We start from the raw sequence: 21,618 nt of genomic DNA, 5'->3' as shown, positions 1-21,618 counted from the left end.
AGCCCTGACCTAAATGAAGCTACTTTTCTTCTTTCAAGTTATTTAAATTTCTGACTGACGCTATCCCTCACCCACAAACTATCTCCAGTTGAAAACCACTTGCAAATGAAAATTTAATTTTCCTACAATGAAGTCCCAGTGGGTAGATAAACCACTGTTAGAGTCAGGCCCCTGCCCTACAGTAAATGGCCAATGCAAAACAAGTTGATGGCTTTCTCATAGGCTCTTTGCTTTGTGTCATAATGCTGTGTCAGGGCTTTTTTAACCTTTAACATATATATCATGTATTATAGTATATATATTATGGTTTCTGGTTTTATGTTTCTATGAGATTTCTCTGTGTGTAAGCATGTGTGTCCCTCAGTCTTTATGTATTTCTTGTTATTTGTCTTTCGCTCTTTTTCTTCTATTTGTTTGGAAATTTGGCATTTTCTGGCTTCTTTTAGTTTAGTTAAATTTAATATTTTAGATGAATATTTGTTCTGATGAGAGAGGCAAAGGGTGTGAATTTGAATGTGAGGGGAGGTGAGGAGGGTCTGGGCAGAGCTGGGGAAGGGGAACCTGTAATTTTAATATACTGTATGAAAGAAACCAATGTTCAATAAAAGAAAAATAGAAAAAATGTGTCAGAATTAATTCAATATTAACTGTTGGTTCCATTCACTCTACAGTAAAAAAAATAGGAATTGATTTTTCTTTATCAATTATTAACATTGTATTGTACATATGTTTACTATATCTGTAATATACATATATATCATATATTGCATGTTTTCTGTCATAAATGGAAACAGAAAAGAAATGTTGGAATCAAAGTCAATATTTCTATGAATGAGAATGCATGGAGGAGGTAAAGCAAATTTATAGAAAAGAGAAAATGGCAGAGTCAGAATGCATGAATATATGGAAAAATCAGGGTGAGTTCTCTTAACTTTCAATTTGTAATAGCAATGGAGAAGTATAAATAAATATTTGTACAGTCAAGGACAAAAATATTAAAGTGTTTACATAATACTATGGGATTTGTCTCGTTCAGTATATTTTTTACAAAAGAAATCTAATTTTTAAATTGCCGAATTTATTTCAAATCTCCCCAAAGAAGCTACATTCAAGAGCAGTTATTTGTTAAAACAAAACTATTCTTTTTCCTTAAAAAAAGTAAAAAATAATAATTGGTTCCAATCAATTGGATTTCTGTTTCTATTGATATTTAAAACATTAAGGTACAGTTATAAAAAAAGCTCTGCAACATTATGTGATGTTTCACAACTTGTAGCTTAAATTCTGTTTACCTCTATTAGATATACCAAAGACTGGGTTAATTTGTCTTATCCAAATGATACAAACACATCAATCCCTAATATTATTCATGGTGTTTTATACCTTTTTCCCCTTTGATTTCTTTGAGATAGAGTCTCACTGTGTATTCCTGGTTATCCTGGAGCTTACTATGCAGACTAGGCTGATCTCAAACTGCTTGCCTCTGACTCCAAAATTTGGTATTAAAAGTATGTAGCAAGTTAAAGTATGTAGGCCCTACTTGCTCGCTTAAAGGAAATGGCCCCTATAGAGAGTAGCATTATTAGGAGATGTGATTTTGTTGGAGTAGGTGTGTACTTGTTGGAGGAAGTGTGTCACTGTGGGGTTAGCTTTCATGTCTTCTTTGCTCACACAATGCTCAGTGTGACAGACATTGCTTCTGCTGCCTGTGGATCAAAATGTACAACTCTCTCCTCCTCATCCAACACCCTGTCTTCCAGAATGCCACCAACATGATGCTAATGGACCAAACCTCTGAGACTCTAAGGTAGCCCCAGTTTAAAGTTTTCCTATATAAGAGTTGTTGTGGTCATAGTGTCTCTCCACAGCAATAGAAACCCAGAATAAGACACTGGCTCGTAGTGTTTTATATCTTAAGAGCAGTTCTCTCTTGATTTTTAAAGGTGTTCTGTAGTATTCTTATCCAGAATTTTTAAATATTTATATTTTTAGTAATAATAATATTTATTTATATATTAGTTTATTAAAAATTTCTGCCTCCTCCCCGCCTCCCATTTACCTCCCCCTCCCTCTCCGAAGAGCAGTAAGGGTTCCCTGCCCTGAGGGAAGTCCAAGTTCCTCCCCCATCCATCCAGGTCTAGGAAGGTGAGCATCCAAACAGGCTAGGCCCCCCCAAAGCCAGTATGTGTAGTAGGATCCAAATCCAGTGCCATTGTCCTTGGCTTTTCAGCAGCCCTCATTGACTGCCATATTCAGGGAGTCCGGTTTTATTCTGTGCTTTTTCAGTCTCAGTCCAGCTGGCCTTGGTAAGCTCCGAGACACCGAGTTATAATACTTTTTAAAGAAAATACTTGAATATGTACAGAAATTAGTATTTTTCCACTCAAAAAGGAAGTAGAGTCGGGCAAAATAAAGCTTGATAGAGCCCTATGCCCCTTTATAAATATTAAAAATAAAATTATATATATTTAGCTATATCTACAAAACATGCAAAATTCTGATTTCTACCTAATCATTTTATTAATTACTTAGAAAATGGGAAAATACAATTTTGTTAAAAGAACATTTGAAAGAAAGCTATATAGCTATCTAATTCTCTCTGTAACATAACTGTCCTTTTACTTCCTCAAACTAAAACCTGAGTTAATAAAACAGATCAAATGAGGAACCACAGGTAAGAGTTATAGTCATCTAGCTGTCAAAGGCCAGCTGTTCCTAAGGATTAGAGCTGGCCATGTGCCAGGATTGAGGTTCACACCATATGCCCCAGTGAGTTAGGTTTTGATACCTGTCCTTGATTACAATAAAAGAAAACAGAGAAACAAGATTTGTTCAGTGTGGCCCCATTGTGAAAAGGAAAAAAGATCCAGTAACATCCTGCAAGTCCATCTTCAGGACCCTGATGAGCTGAAGTTTAAACAGAGTAGCACACCTGCCCGCCATTTGCCATCTTTGTCCCTTCTTAAAGAAAGTCTGACCAGCTGCAAATCTCCTTCCTAGAGAAGAGGTTTCTGCCCTGGCTGGGCAGAATTTAGGCATCCTCTTCTCCTTGCCTGAGATCCCTGGGAAATTTCAAGTTCTTGATGGCCCATTTCACATATAAATATTTTCTTATATACTGAGAATGAATAAAAGAAAAAAATTCAAACCCATCACAATGGCTAATAAATTCAATGGTATGATTCAGCGATTTCTTGTTTGAACCATATCTTAATTGGGATTTCTATTGCTGTGAAGCAGCACAATGATCACAGAAATTCTTATAATGGAAAAACATTTAATTGGGGTGCCTTATCTTCTTGGAGGTTTAGCCCATTATAATCATGGTGCGACATTGTGGTATGCAGGCAGACATGGTGCTGGAGAGGAGCTGAGAGGCCTACATCTTGACCTGCAAGTAACATTAGTTAGCTTTATTCAAAATAATAGTATATGACTTGTAACTCTGGCCCTGGGCGGAGACACAACATTCTAAAATACCCAAAAGTTATAAGATCACAAAGAGATACTATTATCTCTCATATAGGTGTTTATCCTGTAGAGGCTGAGAGACCTATTCCAGTTCCTACCAAAGGTTCCTAAGTTGAAATGCTTCCCAGTAGCAAAGAGGATGTAAAGAATTTCTATAATAACTTTACACAAACAGGTAGATAGTCTTCATTTCTTGTGCTCTTTATTGTTCTGTTTCTACTCTAATAATCCAGTCCTACTTCTAACTTCACCATGCTTCTTCTTCTAGATTCATTTAGTCTAAAATCTTTTCTCCACAGTAGTTGAAGTGATAAGGAGATGAGCCACTCACCATGGCAATACTAAGGTCCAATGCTTTGAAGAAAACTTTGACCAGATGGGGACATTTACAGTGCCCAAAACAACTTTAAGACAAAGATCCTTTATTAGCAGACTGGCAAGTGAAAAACTGACATGCTTTTTATTAGTAACCTTAGTTAGACATCTGTAACTCTGACCTTGTGTCAACAGTAAAGTTTTCTTTTTACAAACAAGTATTTAGTCTAGTTGAACTTGTTCTAAGATGAAAATAGTTAATCATGAGTAGTTAGCAAGGCAGGCTTTTAGATGTCTGTGGTCTTCATGGGTCAATAGAACTAGTTATGAAGCATGTCCCAGTATTCTATGTATCAAAACTACATAGCTAAATGAAAAGTCATCTATTTTACCATCCATGGAAGTGTGTGCCCATAGATTAAGATGTAATCATAAGATTACATGTACTTATTATATGAAAATGCATGGTAAAAGGGAGATTCATAGCTGTTTTTGTACAAATGAAATTACAGAAGAAATTACAGCTTTCAAAGTAAGCTATAATTGCTTAATCGTCTGCAATAGCTCATGATAAACACTCCTAACCTCTCACCCTTTTCTGTTGAGAAGCATGTAAATCAATCTTAGGGTGGCTCTTTCCTATCTGCTGGCCGAGTAAATTCAGGACACACTTGTTCTCTGTCTCTCTTGAGAGTTATAGCTCAACAAGTTCAGACATATTGTAACTCTTGTCCTTTGGCATCTGTGAATGTCACAAATGAGGTCTCTTTGCCATAATACTAACACTGATGAACTTGCAGGAAGACAGACTTCTAAGTTTATACAAAGACCTGTTTGAGAGAGCAAAGGTGTTGACTGTGTTCACATTATTCTCAGAATCACATACTCCTGGGAAGAGTCATCCAATATACCAATGTAGGGGAAAGAATATGCTTGGTAAACTATTAACACACTGTAGTGCTGTGGGAAGAATCCTCAGGTTGTAATCTGCAGGAAAGAGTTTTCCACACCCAAAGTTTGTAATGGAGAGAGCTTAACACATTCAGTAGGCAGTATTGCATACTGTCTTGCAGAAAACATTAAGAATATCTGCATCTCTGGCAACAATACTCCTCATGCCTTGATAAATGAGGAGTGTCCCACATGAGACAAGCATCAGTGAAGAGTGGACCCCTGAAGACTGTGCTGAACTCTCACTGCATAATCTTGCAGTCAGTAGAAGAATCAAAAAGGCCCCAACAATTACTTGGACAAAAAAAGTGCTTCACATGAAAGTTATTGTCCCAGAAACTTCAAGAAATATAATACATAAGAAAATATGAAGCCGGGCGGTGGTGGTGCATGCCTTTAATCCCAGCACTCGGGAGGCAGAGGCAGGCGGATCTCTGTGAATTCGAGGCCAGCCTGGTCTACAAGAGCTAGTTCTAGGACAGGCTCTAAAAAAAAAAGCTGCAGAGAGACCCTGTCTCAAAAAACAAAAAAAAAAGAAAAAAAAAGAAAATATGATAAGGCGGTAAAAGAATTGCTCTTTCAGTTAGATATTTACCCAGGATCTCTTCCCACAGCACAGGTGCCCTCTACGATGTGTGCCCATTTTCTGAGTTTTGACTCAGAATGCAAAATATTTTTTCTTTCCTTATATTTCTTTATATTAGTTTTTGCATTTTTATTTCTTTATTTATTTGGTGCTGGAGCATCTGAGTAGATGTCAGAGGACAATTTGTAATAGTTGGTTCTACCGTTTGGTTCCCAGAGCTCAAACTCACATTATTAAACTTGAGGGAGAGTGCCTATACACTGAGCCCTTTCACCTGCCTTTCTCAACTTTTTTAGATAAAGTATAATATTGCAAACCTGGCTGATGCTAAATTCTTGGCAATCCTCCTGCCTCAGCCTCATCAGTACTAGGATTTCATGAGTGTGCAACCACACCCATCCCATGTCACTCTTTTGAGTACAATCTAAAATTCTAAGGTTACATTCTGGGGACACTCTGGGAGTTTTCACTCTTTCAATCCTCAGAAACACACACACACACACACACACACACAGAGAGAGAGAGAGAGACAGACAGACAGACAGACAGACAGATAGATGATTGATAGATAGATAGATAGATAGATAGATAGATAGATAGATAGATAGATAGATAGATAGAGATTTTCTCTGTAACCAGCCTGTGTAGAATCTTTCATTTTGACTATCAGACTATTGAAATATTGATGCCAAAAACTTAAAATTCCCATAGGAATCGCTTTCTGGGAGAAGAAAAGGATAAACCCCTGGGGAGATGGAAGAGAATTATTGAGAAGAGACTATGCCCTGCTCTAAGTCATTTTCTATTGTGTAAAACTGGATTTTCATGCTGTGTCTTGCCCTGAATGAATCCATTTTGCAAGCAACTGTGTACTCCATTTTGAGAATGGCAGGTGCTTGCACTCCTGAGAGTACAGGCAAACAACACCTTGTGACTAGCATAAGGTCTCCAACTCAGGACAAGTGACTCTAACTCAGTTACAGGTGCTTACTTAGCATATCAAATCAGACCATGACTGCCAGGTTCTCCCATCATAACTAACCATTGCCGAGTCCTGGCTCTTCTCAACACTTCTCAACCCCACTCCCTACCAATCTCTCCAACCCCTGATCTGGGCTTCTGCTTCCTTTTCCCCAGCTTTTCCTTTGCTGTATAGCCTCATCCATTTGGGACACACAGTCTTTTGTCTCTTGTTCTCTAGGTTCACAGTTACTCTCTTGTCTTCCTCCTTTTCCTCTGAACTATGGCCCAGTTCAATCTTGATAAATCCAGAACCCTCTGGCTATTCTTTGACTCACAACTACAATAGAACCTTATCCTCCACCACACCTATGACAATCATATCCTCATTTTTTTTCTTCAGTCACCTAACAGCACTCATGCACCACAGACTGAAAAATCACGTGTTTCTGGGAGAGGAAAGTACCCCACTATAAATTTATTCGGATGAATTGAAGCTGTGGCTACTAACAGTGAAGTTGTAGTGTTCTTTGTCTCATAATAAAATACTTTAAGGATGGACTCCAAAGGAAGCTCAAGAACAATTTTATTTGTATTTAAACAAAAACCTCAGGGCAGAGAAGCTGTAAATTTTGGAGCAGAGAGAGAAAAATCCATGCCTTAGAGTATGCTGCATAGAGGTCAGTCACATGGTGGATAAGCAGCAGCATGGCAGGAAGGGCAGCTTTAGAAGATGAGGGAACTCAAAAGCGCAAAAAAATTATGCTCGCAAAAGGGACAGAAAAAAGCAAAGGAAGAGTTATACTTTTCTGAGTAAATCAGGGACGGACTTATGAAACTGTATGGCCTTGGTTCTAGGCTCCTACACCAGGGCCTGGAATTCTGGAAAGGAAAAGGACATTATATCACTAAAGGGGTAATTATTCTACCTATCTCTTTAGCATGTCTTAAAGTGTTTCCATTTTGCAAAAAAAGGGAGAATTTCTAGGCCAGATGACTGACTAGACCCATTGGACTAACTCTTAAATGAGAAAGCAATGACATGTATTCACTCATAGGTAGACACTATTCTTTACTGTAATATGGGCATATGTTTGTATTTAATATGTATTGTAGAAAGCAAGCCAAGAACTTTCAAAACAAAGGAAAGGGCAAACTTTCTTACCATAAAGCAGCAGGAACCCAGCACTATGATGACAGTGGCATCCAAACCCATCTATCATCTGACAACTGCTATGTGCATCAGTGGCCAACAGGCAGAGAATTTCAAACCGTTCCTGGGGACTGAGCTTTGCTTGGTCCCCTGCTGTTGATAGGGCCCAATTACATTTTCAACTGATGGGCCTGGTTACACCATTTCCTGATGCTTCCTCTTGCAGCTGGACTTCCACCACAAAGCCTTACAATGATTCAGAAGTTTCTTGAAAATAGATTCAGGCTCATATAAAAGGAATCTGAAATAATTCAAATTTCAATATAAATATCAATTCACTAAATAAACAAAGTACTATAATTTCTCACATTACAAATGTCATCACCAGAACAAGTTGCTCCCAGGCGATAATCTTCACTGACTATTTAAGTCTCTGGAAAGAACTTCTGGTTTCTTATTATTAATTTGACTATTGCTATAAATTTATTTTATTTTTATTATTTTTCCCAGTCTTCATCAGTCACCTAAGCCACAGACTTCACATTTCTAAATATGATATACATGAACTTCATTTAAAATATAAAACAAGAGGATATGGTGGAAGCCATGCTGTCACCGCTGGGAAGGATGCATAAATGTTTTGCAAATGAAGCTCCCCAGAAGGCAAGGCTCTATTCAGAGGACCTATGGAAAAGATACTGCAAACTTCTGCACTGATCCTCGGGAGCTCACAGGCTTCAGCTCTCTCTAACTTTTGCTGTCCTTTTTCATATGGAGACCGTTAGTTTTGCTTAGACAGTTGTAGTTGTGCCTGCATTTACTAGGAACAAAAGCCTCTGTAGAAAAATTAAATTTCCCTGATTTGTTACAGAAACTGGTTTCTCCTCTTGCCCCTGGCTACCTTTGCAGCAATCCAACCTAAGCAGGAGGAACTCACTAAGGCTAATGAGTTACTTACCCAGTTCCTGTTTCCAGCTGTCCAGACCCAATAATCATACAGAAGCTATATTAATTAAAACACTGTTTGGTCAATGGCTCAGGCTTCTTATTAACTATTTCTCACATCTTAGATGAACCCATTTCTATTCATCTGTGTATCAACACAAGGCTGTAACATACTGGTATGGTTCCAGTGTCTTCTCCTTCAGCAGCTACATGGCATCTGTCTGACTTTGCCTTCTTCCTGCCTGGCTTTTACTCTGTGAATCCATTGACCAAAACAGATTTTTCCAATAACCAATAACAGCAACACATATACAGAAGGACAACCCACATCATCTACCCTTTTCTGTCTAAATAAAAAGGGAGGTTTTAACTTTAACATAGTAAAATTTCATATAACAAAACAGTTATCAAGGAATTATCAATGAACCCTTTGCATGCATGGTATGGCTCTTGGTTTATTGATACAAATTTAAGGTCAATTTTGTTATATGGATATTTCTGCTCTTGATTTAAGTATTATATTTGTGCAGTTCACTTAAAAATATAATGTATAATTAAAATATAGATTAATAGATAATTATCTTTAATAGTTAAACTTGTATTCATGTTAGTTAGGTTTTTTAGATATGTAGAGATATATTTCAGTTAGATAGACAATCTTAAAATCTTTTAAATACCTAGGAAATATGGATTTTAAAATGTTTAAAAATTAGGACTTTTCTTGACAATGAGACACATCTCCTGGCAGCGCTAAACTACTTCAAGAGGGTGATGAACATCGAAGAAGCTCCCTATGGAGTTTGTTAGCCATTTGGGCAAGAAACTGCTCTTTCGTGGACAGCTTGATGCAAACCCACAGAGAAATGACTGCTGAACTTGTCTATAGGTGAGACTGTCTTTCAGTGTTTCTGCTTCATAAAATAACCTGCCAGACATTCTGCAGGACACAGAGAAAGTTACTGAAAAACTGCCAATATAGGTGGAACTGTCTTTAAAATGCCCTGCTTCATGGAAAAGTGTCCTCAATACTATGAGCCTGTAGGCTGAAGATGAGTGTCCTAATGTTACAGAATAATTTGGTGTGACTGTCCAGACAGTAAGATGTCTCTATCAATTCCAGAGTTTTGGAAGATGCTTATAATGCACATCCTGTTTACTTAGGTAATATTATACCCTTCTGGTTTCTTTGATGGAGTTGAAGAATAGATAGTTATAATTGTTTTTCTTAGTTATGATAAGAGATAAAATAGATATAAGCATTATAATTGTAATTCTTGCTTGATACCTATTTCATTATATACAGTTTTATTATGTTAAAGTTAAAACTTTCCTTTTTATTTAGACAGAAAAGGAGAAATGGTGTGGGAAGTTTTTCTGTATATGTGTTGCTTTTATTGGTTAATGAAAAAAAGCTGCTTTGGCATGGATATGGCAGAGTAGAGCTAGGTGGGAAAGCTAAGCCGAATGCTGGGAGAAAGCAGGTGGAGTCAGTGAGATGCCATGCAACTGCTGGAGGAGAAAGATGCAAGCAGCAAGCTAGAGCCTTGCTGGTAAACCACGAGCCTCGTGGTAAAACATAAAATAATAGAAATGGGTTAATTTAAGATGTAAGAGCTACCTACAGATACACTAGAGTCATTGACCAAGCAGTGTTGCAATTAATATAGTTCAGTATGATGTTTTTCTAGTTTGGGTGGCTGGAAAACAAATGAATAACCTCTATCAACAATAACTAAGGAAAATTATAACTATCTGTCTTCAACACCATCAAATACTCCAGAATGATATACTAGTACCTAAGTAAACAGGAAGCAACTTCCAGTACTCTAGAATTGACAGAGACATCTTGCTGCCTGAACAGTCACCCAAAGTTCTTCTGTAACTTTGAGGCATCCATCTTCAGCTTACAGGCCCATTTTATTTGGGAGACTTTTCTATGAAGCAGGAAATTTCAAAGACTGTTTTGCCTATATTGGCAGTTTGTCAGTCACTTCTTTCTGTGTCCTGTAGAATGTCTGGCAGTTTCTTTCATGAAACAGGAACTCTGAAGGACCATTTCACCTTTAGGCAAGTTCTACAGTCAATTTTTGTTTGTAGAGCCTGCATGTCCAGTTTATACAGCATACTGTCAAGCAGTCAGGAAAGACCAGTTTCTTGCCCAAATATCTAGCCTTGTTGCATTGAAGGCAAATTCCATAATGAATTTCTTTGATGCCCATTAAGCTCTCTGAAGTAATTGCTGCTGCTGAAAGCAGACAAGTCTCATTGTCGAGAAAAGTCTAAGTTCTTAAAACATTTTAAATGCCATATTTTGTAAATCTTTGAAGGTTATCTATCCAACTGAAATATATCTCTATATATCTAGAAAACCCAACTAATATAATTAAAATTTTGATTAGTATTGATGACTATAAATCTATAATTTTAGTTACATGTTGCATTTTAAGTGAACTGTATAAACATAATTCCTTAAACAAGAGTAGAAATATACATATTAAAAATTGACCTTAAATTTGTATCAATAAAGCAAAGTCCATACCAATGTAAAGTATTCATTTCTATATTATATTCTTTGAAATGAAAACTAGCCTTTATAAATAATCATTTTGAGAATTTTGGTGCTGATCTCTCCAGACTGCTTCTTATTATTTATTTATTTATTTATTTATCTATTTATCTATGTATTTATTTATTTATTTTTGCAAAATACTTTTAGGGTACAAGAGACCTTTCAGGGCATCTTGTTCCATTAAACCACCACAGGTTCCCATCCTCTGTAGAAACAAAAGCAAAAATTCTTTTCCAAAGTAACATATCCTTCGACTCAAATTTTGAAGTCAAGATACCTTTAAAATATATATGTTGGTTTAGCTTAGCAGCCCATACAATGAAATATCTCTCTGTATTTAATTTATTCACAGTCAAATAATTCAAAGAAAATGCTATGATATGCATAATCTAGGCTCTCTTTTTATTCTCCATCTTTACATGGCTTATTTTTTCTCTATTACTTTTTAATGTCTAATTATCTTTACTCCTTTAACCTATGACTTTCTATACTTTTTTCTTCTCTCTTGTAAATCCATGTCCATTTATCAAACACTGAGACCTATCTAGAGGTCTTATTTTTTCCAATCTGTCTTTATTGTATGGTTGTAATCCTTTTCTAACAAGGAATGTCTTTTTATCATCTATCTATCTATCTATCTATCTATCTATCTATCTATCTATCTATCTATCTATCTATCATCTATCTGTCTGTCTGTCTGTCTGTCTGTCTGTCTGTCTATTTATTTCTGCTAAGCAGGAATGGCTAGTTTCAACTCTACCTTCTTACCTGTTGATTATACCACCTCAGCTAGTCATTCTCACTGCTCAAGGGATGTAGCAGGTATATGTCACCATTAAAGAACTAGTAGCAGGATGATCACAAACCCTATTTAAGTGCCGAATCTCCTGAAAGAGCCAAAGCATTTATGCTACCAGCATGATCCAGGAAAATGTCTGTTTAAAAAACCATACAGCTTCTGTTGTTAATGATAAGTCTGGAAGCCTTCTCTTAAAGGGGCCATGCCTCTTCTTGCCACCAGCAAAGAGAGCCTATCTAAAAAAATGTGACTACCAAGCAGCTGTAATGCATGAAACAATTCCACATGAGTTTGGAATTAAAAAGGGGTTATTTATTTTAAGGGAAAAAAGCTTACAGAACACTTTCTACATGACCAGGAAAGGAGTCTAGTCACTGGAACTAGAGTCTGAAGCAAGAGACTGAGAGGAGGGTTTCCACTGATTTTTAAAATGAGATACCAGTGGGCTGGTATCTCAAAGGCTATTAGCTGAAGGAGTGGAAGGAACTCCTGCAGCACCTCCCCCTTTTGTTTAAGTAAGAGAGTTCTAAACCTACTATAAAATTATATACAATAAGAACAAATATTCTATTCTAACTAGCTTACGACTTGTATAATAAATAACTTGGCCAAGTTATGAGAGAAAAGTAACTACATTTATCCAGTCTTCAACCCCATTGAAGATCCAAGAAAGGAAATAATGTTACCTGAGTAATTAGGAAGTGCAATCAAACAACTTCCAAAACATGCAGCAAATCACAGAGACAACTGACTAACCAAAGTCACGTTTGCAACACTGAAGCAACCAACTTTGACTAAGGCCTAGAATAATGGACAGATCATTTTTAAAGCCAAGAAATTTTCAAAACCATCTTACCCTGTCTTGGCATGATTTGACAGTTCTGCTTATCCATTTCCGGATACTATATATTTTGTCAGTAGTTGAGTTACAGGCAGTTCCTTGCCCAGAGGCCTGTTTTGCCAAGAAAAAAAAAAAAAAACAAGCTCCAAGTGGAGTGTCTTTGGTGCTTAACAATCTCTTGAGAATAGATTGGTGTTGCCAGGAAAAATTGTGTCTTGCTACCACAGAACTCTAAGTTAGATTAAATGCCATTTTCTACAGTTCTTTGAAGAGGTTGAAGATTATCTATTTATACAGAATATAAACTCTATGTATCTAAAGAACCTGATTAGTCTAACTATAAATATGACAAACATAGATGACTATTGATCTACAGTTCTTAATACCTATCTAACTTAAAGACTAAGACAATAAACAACTGTGCAATAATTGAGGACAATGACCTCCAAATGTAAACAATGTATAAGTATCTCTATCAGAGGTAGAAATGTACACTGCAATTTGGTAAATATATATATATATATATATATTACACAAATATATATATATTACATAAAAATATATATATATTACATAAAAATGTATAAAAATGTTTTAAACAGAGGTAGAAGCATGCGTGCATACAATATTCAATATAATTTAACTTTGTATCCAATGTAATTGTCTATAAACAATAACTTACAAATACCAATCTATTATTCCATCATCTAATTTTTCTTTTTTTTTAAAAGATCTCTGAGCTCATAAAATTCCTCCCTCAACCCTCAACCATATACCAACTATAATCAACCCCTAAATGATGTCCCTAAGCCTGAGGACAAACTGTGCTGGGAGTGGGGACGTTATCCTCTAGAATTACTTCCAGCTGTCATGGGGGTGACATTCTTTCTGGGGGATCCTGTAAAAGTAAAATGATGGTTAAATTTCAAGATCAATGTCTGGTAAAATTGTAAATAATCTCTTAATATTTTGTGGAGGTCTGGCCAAAATGTTGTAAAAGATGTGCACAATTTCAGCTAAACAATTTGGAACTGTCTTGGCCAGCTGGTACCTGAGACAGGTCTTGTATTAGTGCTATCAGTATCATGACATCATATCAACAAGGTGAAGTTGTTGCTATGGTGCCCCATCTTCTTCCTGAAAACTTCAAATATCACTGCAGAAAAAACTCATTGTTCATTGTGGAAAACTTAAACATTATTTATATAGACATACAGACGTATATATTGAATGAAAGGCATGATAAAGACAAAATAGATATGAAGAAAAGCAAAGATGTTTTCTAAATTCATTTTTCTTCTGTCCCATATCATGGCTCTTGACATGAGTCAGAAACTCTTGGTTTTTCTCTTAACAACAGGCTTGGAATTAGAGAAGGATTGAGCCAGAGTCCAACTCCAAAACCAGCTCTATAAATTTATAAGTATAAGCATATATCTTAGATTTTTATACTTACAGAAACTATTTGGTTTTCTTGATAGTCCCTATTGGGTAATTATTTTTCCAACTGTCAGTATTCAAACATCCAGGGTCCCTTGAATTTTTCAAAGATGATGGTTTTCCTGTGGGTATAAGAACAGAACCCTGCCCCTATTCTATATATTTTTCTTACCACCTGTATGGTTATCATCATTGTGGATGAGCTGTCATTTCTCCTTTCCAAGAAGTTTCTCCTCTTCAAACCAAACCTTTATTAATTTTGATGGTATCCACAATTTTTCTTCTCCTGTGGAAACAAGAGCAAAACCCCTTCCCCAATGTAGCACATCTCCTGGCTTCCATTGAGAGGTCTGCATACCCTTGAAATAAACTGAAATAAACTGGTTGATTTAGTTCAGCAGATTTTTCCATTATCCAATGTCTTTCTGCTGCTGTTTCCCTTTCTCATTGATGTCAAGAAAATTCAAGGTTAATAAGGCATTATGTTATCTATTTCTGTGGGTATTTTCCACCCCTTTCTGTTTGTTTAACATATCCTTTATAGTTCAATTTGATCTTTCTATAACTGCTTGACCTGTAGGATTGTGAGGTATACCTGTAACATGCTTAACATTATAATGAGCAAAAAACCATTTCATTTTCTTAGAGACATAAGATGGTATACCCATGATGGTCATGACTTCTAATAAATGTGTGATTGCTGAATCAGCTTTTTCAGAGCTTAAAGCAGTTGCCCACTGAAAGCCTGAATAAGTGTCAATGGCGTGATGTACATATTTTAGTTTTCTAAATTCTGCAAAGTGAAAAACATCTATCTGCCAGATTTCATTACTTTGAGTACCTTTCAGGTTAGTCCCTACAGGTAATGGTGTTTGGTTATATATAGAGCAAGTAGGGCATCTTTTTATAATCTCCTTAACTTGTTGCCATGTAATGGAAAACTCTTTAAACCTTTGCTATTTACATGATGTTTTTTATGAAATTCTGAGGCCTGTAACACACTTCTAATCAGTAATTGATCAATTTATGCATTCCCCTGTGCCAGAGGATCTGGCAGACCCATATTGGATTGGATGTGTGTTATGTACATAGAACAAAACCTATTCATGATTATTTCTTGTACCTGGATAAACAATAAAGTCAATTCTTTTATATCTGGTATAAATTCAATGGTTTCAATATGCCAGATAACTCTTTCTGCATAGTGTGAATCCATAATTATATTAAGAGGTTCTTTAAAATCCCTTAGTACCATAAGAAAAACATATAATTCTGCCTTCTGGATAGAATTATAAGGGCTTCGTTCCATCCTACTCATATCTTATGATTTGTAACCTGACTTTCCTGATTTATTAGCATTAGTATAAAATGTATTGGCTCCAGTTATTGGAGCATAACATACAATTCAAGGAAGAGTCCAAGAAGTTCTCTTTATAAGATTAAGTCGACCGCTTTTGGGATAGTTGTTATTAATTTCTCCCAAAAAATTAGCACAAGCCCTTTGCCATGGTTGATTGTCTTCCCATAACTATTTTATTTGACCAATAGTGAAAGGCACTATAATTTCTACTGGGTCTATACCTGCTAGTTGACCAAGTCTCAGTTTACGTTTTATAAACAATTCAGAGACCTTTTCTACATCAGTTTTTAATTTTTTACTTGGTTTGTATGGTAAAAAGATCCATTCTAAAATAATATCTTCCCTCTGCATTAAGACTCCCATAGGAGAAATTCTGGAAGGCAATATGACTAGAATACAGCTAAGATTTGGATCCACCCTATCCACATGTGCCTTTTATAATTTTTCCTCGACCAGTGTCAGCTCCTTTTCTGCTTCAGCTTTTAATTCTCGGGGAATATTCAAATCTTTGTCACCATCTAAGGTTTTGTTTAAATGAATTATTAATGTTATCCCAACAGCCAGTCTTAGACTGGAAATGTCTCCTAACAATCTTTGAAAGTCATTAAGAGTCCGTAACTGATCTCTCTTTTTTTATGCCTTTTGTGTCCTAATTTTATGTAAGCCTATTCCGTAACCTAGGTAATTAATAGAATATCTTCTTTGAATCTTTTAAGGAGCAATTTGTAGTCCCCATTTAGGCAAAACTATCTTTACTTCCTCAAACATTCTTTCTAAACTATCTATGTTTGAATCAGATAGCAAAATGTCATCCATGTAATGGTAAATTATAGACTTAAGGAATTGATTACATATTATTTTCAATGGCTGTCTTACAAAATATCGATACAGCCTGAGGCTATTGAGCATTCTCTGTGGTAAAATAGTCCACTGGTGTTTCCTAGTAGGCTGAGAATTATTATAAGTAGGCACTGTGAAGGCAATTTTTTCTCTATCCATTTATTGTAAAGGTATAGTGAAGAAGCAATCCTTTAAGTCAATAACTATAAGAGGCCATCCTTTGGGTAACAGAGAAGGCAGAGGAATTTCAACAGTAGAGGGTCCGTAGGTTGAATTACCTTGTTGACAGCCCTTAGATCTGTCATAATTCTCCATTTACCAGATTTCTTTTTATAACAACAACAGGAGAATTCCAAGGGCTAGTTGACTCCTTAATATGTCGAGCATCTAATTGCTCCTGTACCAATTGTTCTAAAGCCTGCAATTTATTTTTGGCTGAGGCCATTACTTAACCCATTTTGGCTTCTCAGTTAGCTATTTTAAAGGTAGGGCTGTTGGTACCTCTAAAGGTTTATTAGTTGCATTATGTTCTTGTACAGCCTGAATGGCTGTTGACCTTCATGCCTTGTGCCTTATGACATCCTTCCCAGAATTATGAGTTCCTGGGACTGCAGGAATGTTAATCTGGGTATTCCATTGCTGGAGCAGGTCACAGCCCCATACATTTATTGCAATATCAACTACATATGGCCTTAGCTTTCTTCTTTGACCTTCTGGCCCAATATAGTTAACTCATCTCTTGCTTTGTTCAACTCAGGATATGGTTCCAATTCCTAGTAATTGAAGTTCTGCCTTTTGAAGAGGCCAATTTGGATGCCAAGATTTTGGAGTGATGATAGTCACATCTGCTCCTGTGTCTATCAAGCCAACAATTACAATTCCATTTATATGCACTCTCAGCTTTGGTCTCTGATCATTTATAGAAGTTTGCCAAAATGTATGCTTCTTATTTCCTATTTGACTTGCTGACTTATCCTCCAAATTTGAGCCATCATTTAGAACCTTATGATCTTGCACAGAAGGTTCTAGAATTTTCAATTTTCCTGGTGCGACATGTCCTCCATGGTTACTGGTAATGACTGGGCCACTTTTGGCTTGGAGGCCTGAGAGAGCCACCCCCCAAGTAGTTTCCTGATGGTATCGAGTTGCCTTGTCTCTCTGTTGTTGATCTGCTTTCATTGGTCCAATGTTTTTCTTTACCACACCTCCTACATATACCTGAAGGTCAAGGTTTCCTATTCCTGCCATTCCCAGATGAAGTGTTATTCCTAGAAATTCCTTGCCTGCAATCCCTTTTCCAGTGTCCTAATTTACCACAATTAAAACATTTGGCACATTGATGTCCCCTCATCTCTTTGGAAATTGCTTCTCCTACTCAAGATTCATCATTGTAGTTAAAGGTCTGAAAATTCATGGTATGCCGGACCTATTAATCCACAGCTACTGATTTAGACCTTAAAGGCCCAATTATCTTTTTGCATTCTAAGTTTGCATTTTCAAAAGCCAGTGATTGAAGAATTAGTTGTCTAGCTTCTGGGTCTGTTACTTTTATGTTCCAAGTCTTAATAATCTTTGCAAAAAGTCAGTATAGGTTTCTCCCTGTCCCTGCCTAACACTGGTATATGACTTTAACTTTTTTCTTGGTTCTCGTATTCTATCCCAGACATTCAAGGCTTTTTTTGTGGCATATGGACAATACTTCTTCATCATAAAGAGCTTGGACCTGTGGATCAGCATACGTTCCTACACCAAGAATTTGATCCTGCGAAACCTCCGCAGCTTTTGCTCTTCCTTGCTGTTCCATATGTTTGGATTCTTCTCTGAAATAAACTCCAAACATCAAGGAAGGTCCATCCTCTAACATTGCTGATGCTAACTGGGAGAAATCATGGGAAGCAGCCCTGACATTTGAAGCCCAAGTCCTTATCATTTCCTTAACAAATGTAGAGTGCAAGCCATAAGTAACAACAGCATGCTTAAATTCCTTTAGATCATTCAGTCCTATCAGCATCCATCTACCTTCTTTGGCTCCCTTTGACCATTTAGAAGTTGAGGCTTTGTCAGAATAAATTACAGGGTATGTCGCTAAAACCCTGGGTAAACTGGTTCTGACAGCTGGTGGTGGCATTGTAACCTGCCCTTGTATTTTCTCACTTGGTTCATCAGCTCCAATAATTTCCTCAATCCTTTCAAATCTCTTAATCATTGTCTTATGTAAGGCCTGAATCTCCTGACCTGCAAAGGTTTCTAGTGATTTCCCTATGGTATTAATTTTCTGGTCCCCATTCTGCACCTGTGATTCCAAGTTCTTAACGTTGCCTTTCAAAGATAACATCTCCTCCTTGAACTGCCCCCTGATATCATATAAGTTACCATCCTGGAGGTATATTCTGTCTGTTACCTTATCAAAACTCTGTTATAATTTCTGAAAGTCAAATTCAACAGCCTGGACCCTTTCAGGTAAGGTCCTTGTTCCCTTAGATATGGAGTCAATTTTGCCTATCATGGTATTAAGCCTATTAATTAATGTCATATACTTCCATAGTGTCATAATACGGAGAAGAAAACTAAAACGTAATAACCAGTGAATTGAGGTACCTCCAAGGTCTTAGAGGCCTCATGTGATTTCAGCAAAAGCCACCACTAGAGTCCCATTAACAATGAAACCTGCCATTTTACCTGTTAGCCAGCAGATGGCGCTATTTCCAAGTTACAACAGGAATAAATGGAATAGTGTCAAGATAGATCCTGTGGTTCTCATGAGGTTAGATGTACACAGAGGAAGAAAACCCACAGTCCAGGCACAAAGAACAAAAACACAGAGAGCTCACCCAGGCCTGCCCTGCTCCAACCTGATGCAGGGGGTCATGACACAGCCACTGTGACAATGGCCTACTGGGTGCCCAGCATTCCTATGCTGCTTACATGAGAAAAAAAGGTCATGGTGAAAATGCAAATGCTATGGCAGCACTCCAGTCCATTGTGGTGGGGATTTCAAACAGCACTTCGGCTGGATGTTACAGGGAGCTTTTGCCCCAGGGGATTTTCAGTATTTGGAAACTACTTGCACTCTGACTGGCGCTGCCTGAGTGCTGTGCTGCAAGGAGCATTTAAAAGTGAGGTAACCCAGACCCAAAAAGATGAACATGGGATGTACTCACTCATAATCGGTTTCTAGCCATAATTAAAGGACATCTAGCCTATAATTCCTGATCCTTGAGAAGATAATAAGGTGAACCCAAAGAAAAACATATAGTTATCCTCCTGGATATTGGAAGTAGACAAGATTGCCGGGCAAAAATTGGGAACTTGGGGGTGGGTTGGGATGGGGGCAAGGGGAGATGGGGAGAGAAAAGCGTGAAGGGGAGGATGGGCAGAGCTTGGGGGAATGGGATGCTTGGAATATAGGAAGGGTGGATATAGGAACAAGGAAGCATATATCTTAATTAAGGGAGCCATTTTAGGGTTGTCAAGAGACTTGACTCTAGAGGGGATCCCAGGTATCCAGGGAGATGCCCCCAGCTAGTTCCTTGGGCAGCTGAGGAGAGGGAGCCGGAAAAGGCCAGATCCTATGGCCATACTCATGAATATCTTGCATATCACCATAGAACCTTCACCTGGCGATGGATGGAAATAGAGACAGAGCCCCACATTGGAGCACCGGAATGAGCTCCCAATGTCCTGATGAGGAGCAGAAGGAGGGAGAACATGAGAAAGAAAGTCAGGACCGTGAGGGGTGCGTTCACCCACTGAGACGGCGGGACAGAACTAATGGGAGATCACCAAGTCCAGTTGGAATGGGACTGATGGAAGATGCGACCAAACTGGACTCTCTGAATGTGGCTGACGGTGGAGGATGACTGAGAAACCAAGGACGATGGTGATGGCTTGGACTCTACGGCATGGACGGGCTCTGTGTGAGCCTTTGGTTGCTTATCTTCCTGGACCTGGGGGGAGTTGGGAGGACCTTGGACTTAACATAGTGAAGGGAACCCTGATGGCTCTTTGGCCTGGAGAGGGAGGGAGTGGAGGTATGGGTGGAAGGGAGGGGAGGGAAGAGGGAGGAGGAGGGGAGGAGATGGAAGTTTTTAATAAAAAAAATGAGGAAAAAAAAATAAAACCTGCTCAGCACACCAGGGAGGGAGAGACTGTCCGGGCCGTGGATAAATGCTGACTCCAAGCACATGCTGAGGCTGAGGCAGGGCTCTTGCCAAGCCCAGCTGGTGGCAGGTAGCCAAGATTTTGCAAGCAGCTGAGCCAGAGGATGGGGGGGGAGGTAAGGGGGTGGTTCTAAAACCAAACATTGGGTGCCAGATAATGCACGAATCAATCCCACACCAGTTTGGAATTATAAAGGGGTTATTTATTTTAGGGGGAAAAACTTACAGAACGCCATCTACATGACCAGGAAAGGAGTCTAGTCACCAGACGAGAGGAGGACTGCCACTGCTTTTTAAAGCGAAAGAGACCATTTCCCAGTAGGTTGTTATCTCAAAGGCTCTTGGCTGAAAGAGCAGAATGAACTCCTGCAGCACAGCTGTACTTGGTTCTTATTTTTGTATGTCTAGAAGCCTGTTTCTTTTTTCTTAAGCTTTTTTAGGTCTTATGTGGATCCGTGCTCCAGACAGTAGGTGCCATTATGTAAACAGAGGCTGTTCATTCATTTCCAGCCATCCAGATTTAAATAATCATGTAGAAACTGTATTAATTATAACACCGCTTGGTCGATGACTCAGGTCTATTAGCTCAGACTTCTTATTAACTAACTCTTACATCTTAAATTAATCTATTTCTATTCATCTATGTATCACTATGAAGCTGTGGCTTACTGATAAGGTTCCACTTTTAGTAATAACAAAGAGTTCCATAATAGCCCGGAATAGAGTATAACAAAGGTTTATTTACTTGAGGATGAATTCACAGTAATGGTAATGATCTGCAGTCCTCTGCATGTGCTGGGCACTGAAACTGAATCCAGCAGAAAAGAGGGTCCTGCACACTTTTCATCTGCACTTATAGTACATGAGACCATGCCCCAAGAGGCCTGGTATCTTAAAGGTTATTGGCTGAAGGAGTTCCCACAACAGGTTCCAAAACGAGATAAATTTACTTCAAAAATTTATGAACTTGGAAAATGATTTCTTAAAAGATTACCTTAAAAACATATTGGAACATATGAGGAAAAGATACAAGAAATGAAGGGTCAGCCATTTCTCTGATGCTAGAATGTAAACACTCAGATAGTCTTCCCATGCAAAAATATCAATAGATAACTAAAGCTTCTAGTTCCTTCAAGAGAAAAGTACATGCAGTGATTGCCAGGGAAAATAGAAATTTAGTTTCAACAGTTAAAGAGCTAGATATTAATTATTACTATCTGTAGAATTT

The 21,618-nt window shown here is 37.6% G+C and overlaps 1 long non-coding RNA gene across 1 annotated transcript; it reads right to left on the bottom strand.

The window, feature by feature from the left end:
* Window positions 1-6,852: 6,852 nt before the first annotated feature.
* On the bottom strand, window positions 6,853-8,680 carry LOC119821432. Its single transcript, XR_005286621.1, has 2 exons — window positions 7,449-8,680; window positions 6,853-7,165 (listed from the first exon to the last, which is right to left on the bottom strand). It is a non-coding gene; the product is annotated as an uncharacterized LOC119821432 (long non-coding RNA).
* Between the last annotated feature and the right edge of the window lie 12,938 nt (window positions 8,681-21,618).

The sequence above is a fragment of the Arvicola amphibius genome, chromosome 1 (genome assembly GCF_903992535.2).
Source record: "Arvicola amphibius chromosome 1, mArvAmp1.2, whole genome shotgun sequence".
In the NCBI taxonomy this organism is placed as follows: Eukaryota; Metazoa; Chordata; class Mammalia; order Rodentia; family Cricetidae; genus Arvicola; species Arvicola amphibius.
This window is presented reverse-complemented; position numbering and strand designations above follow the sequence as displayed.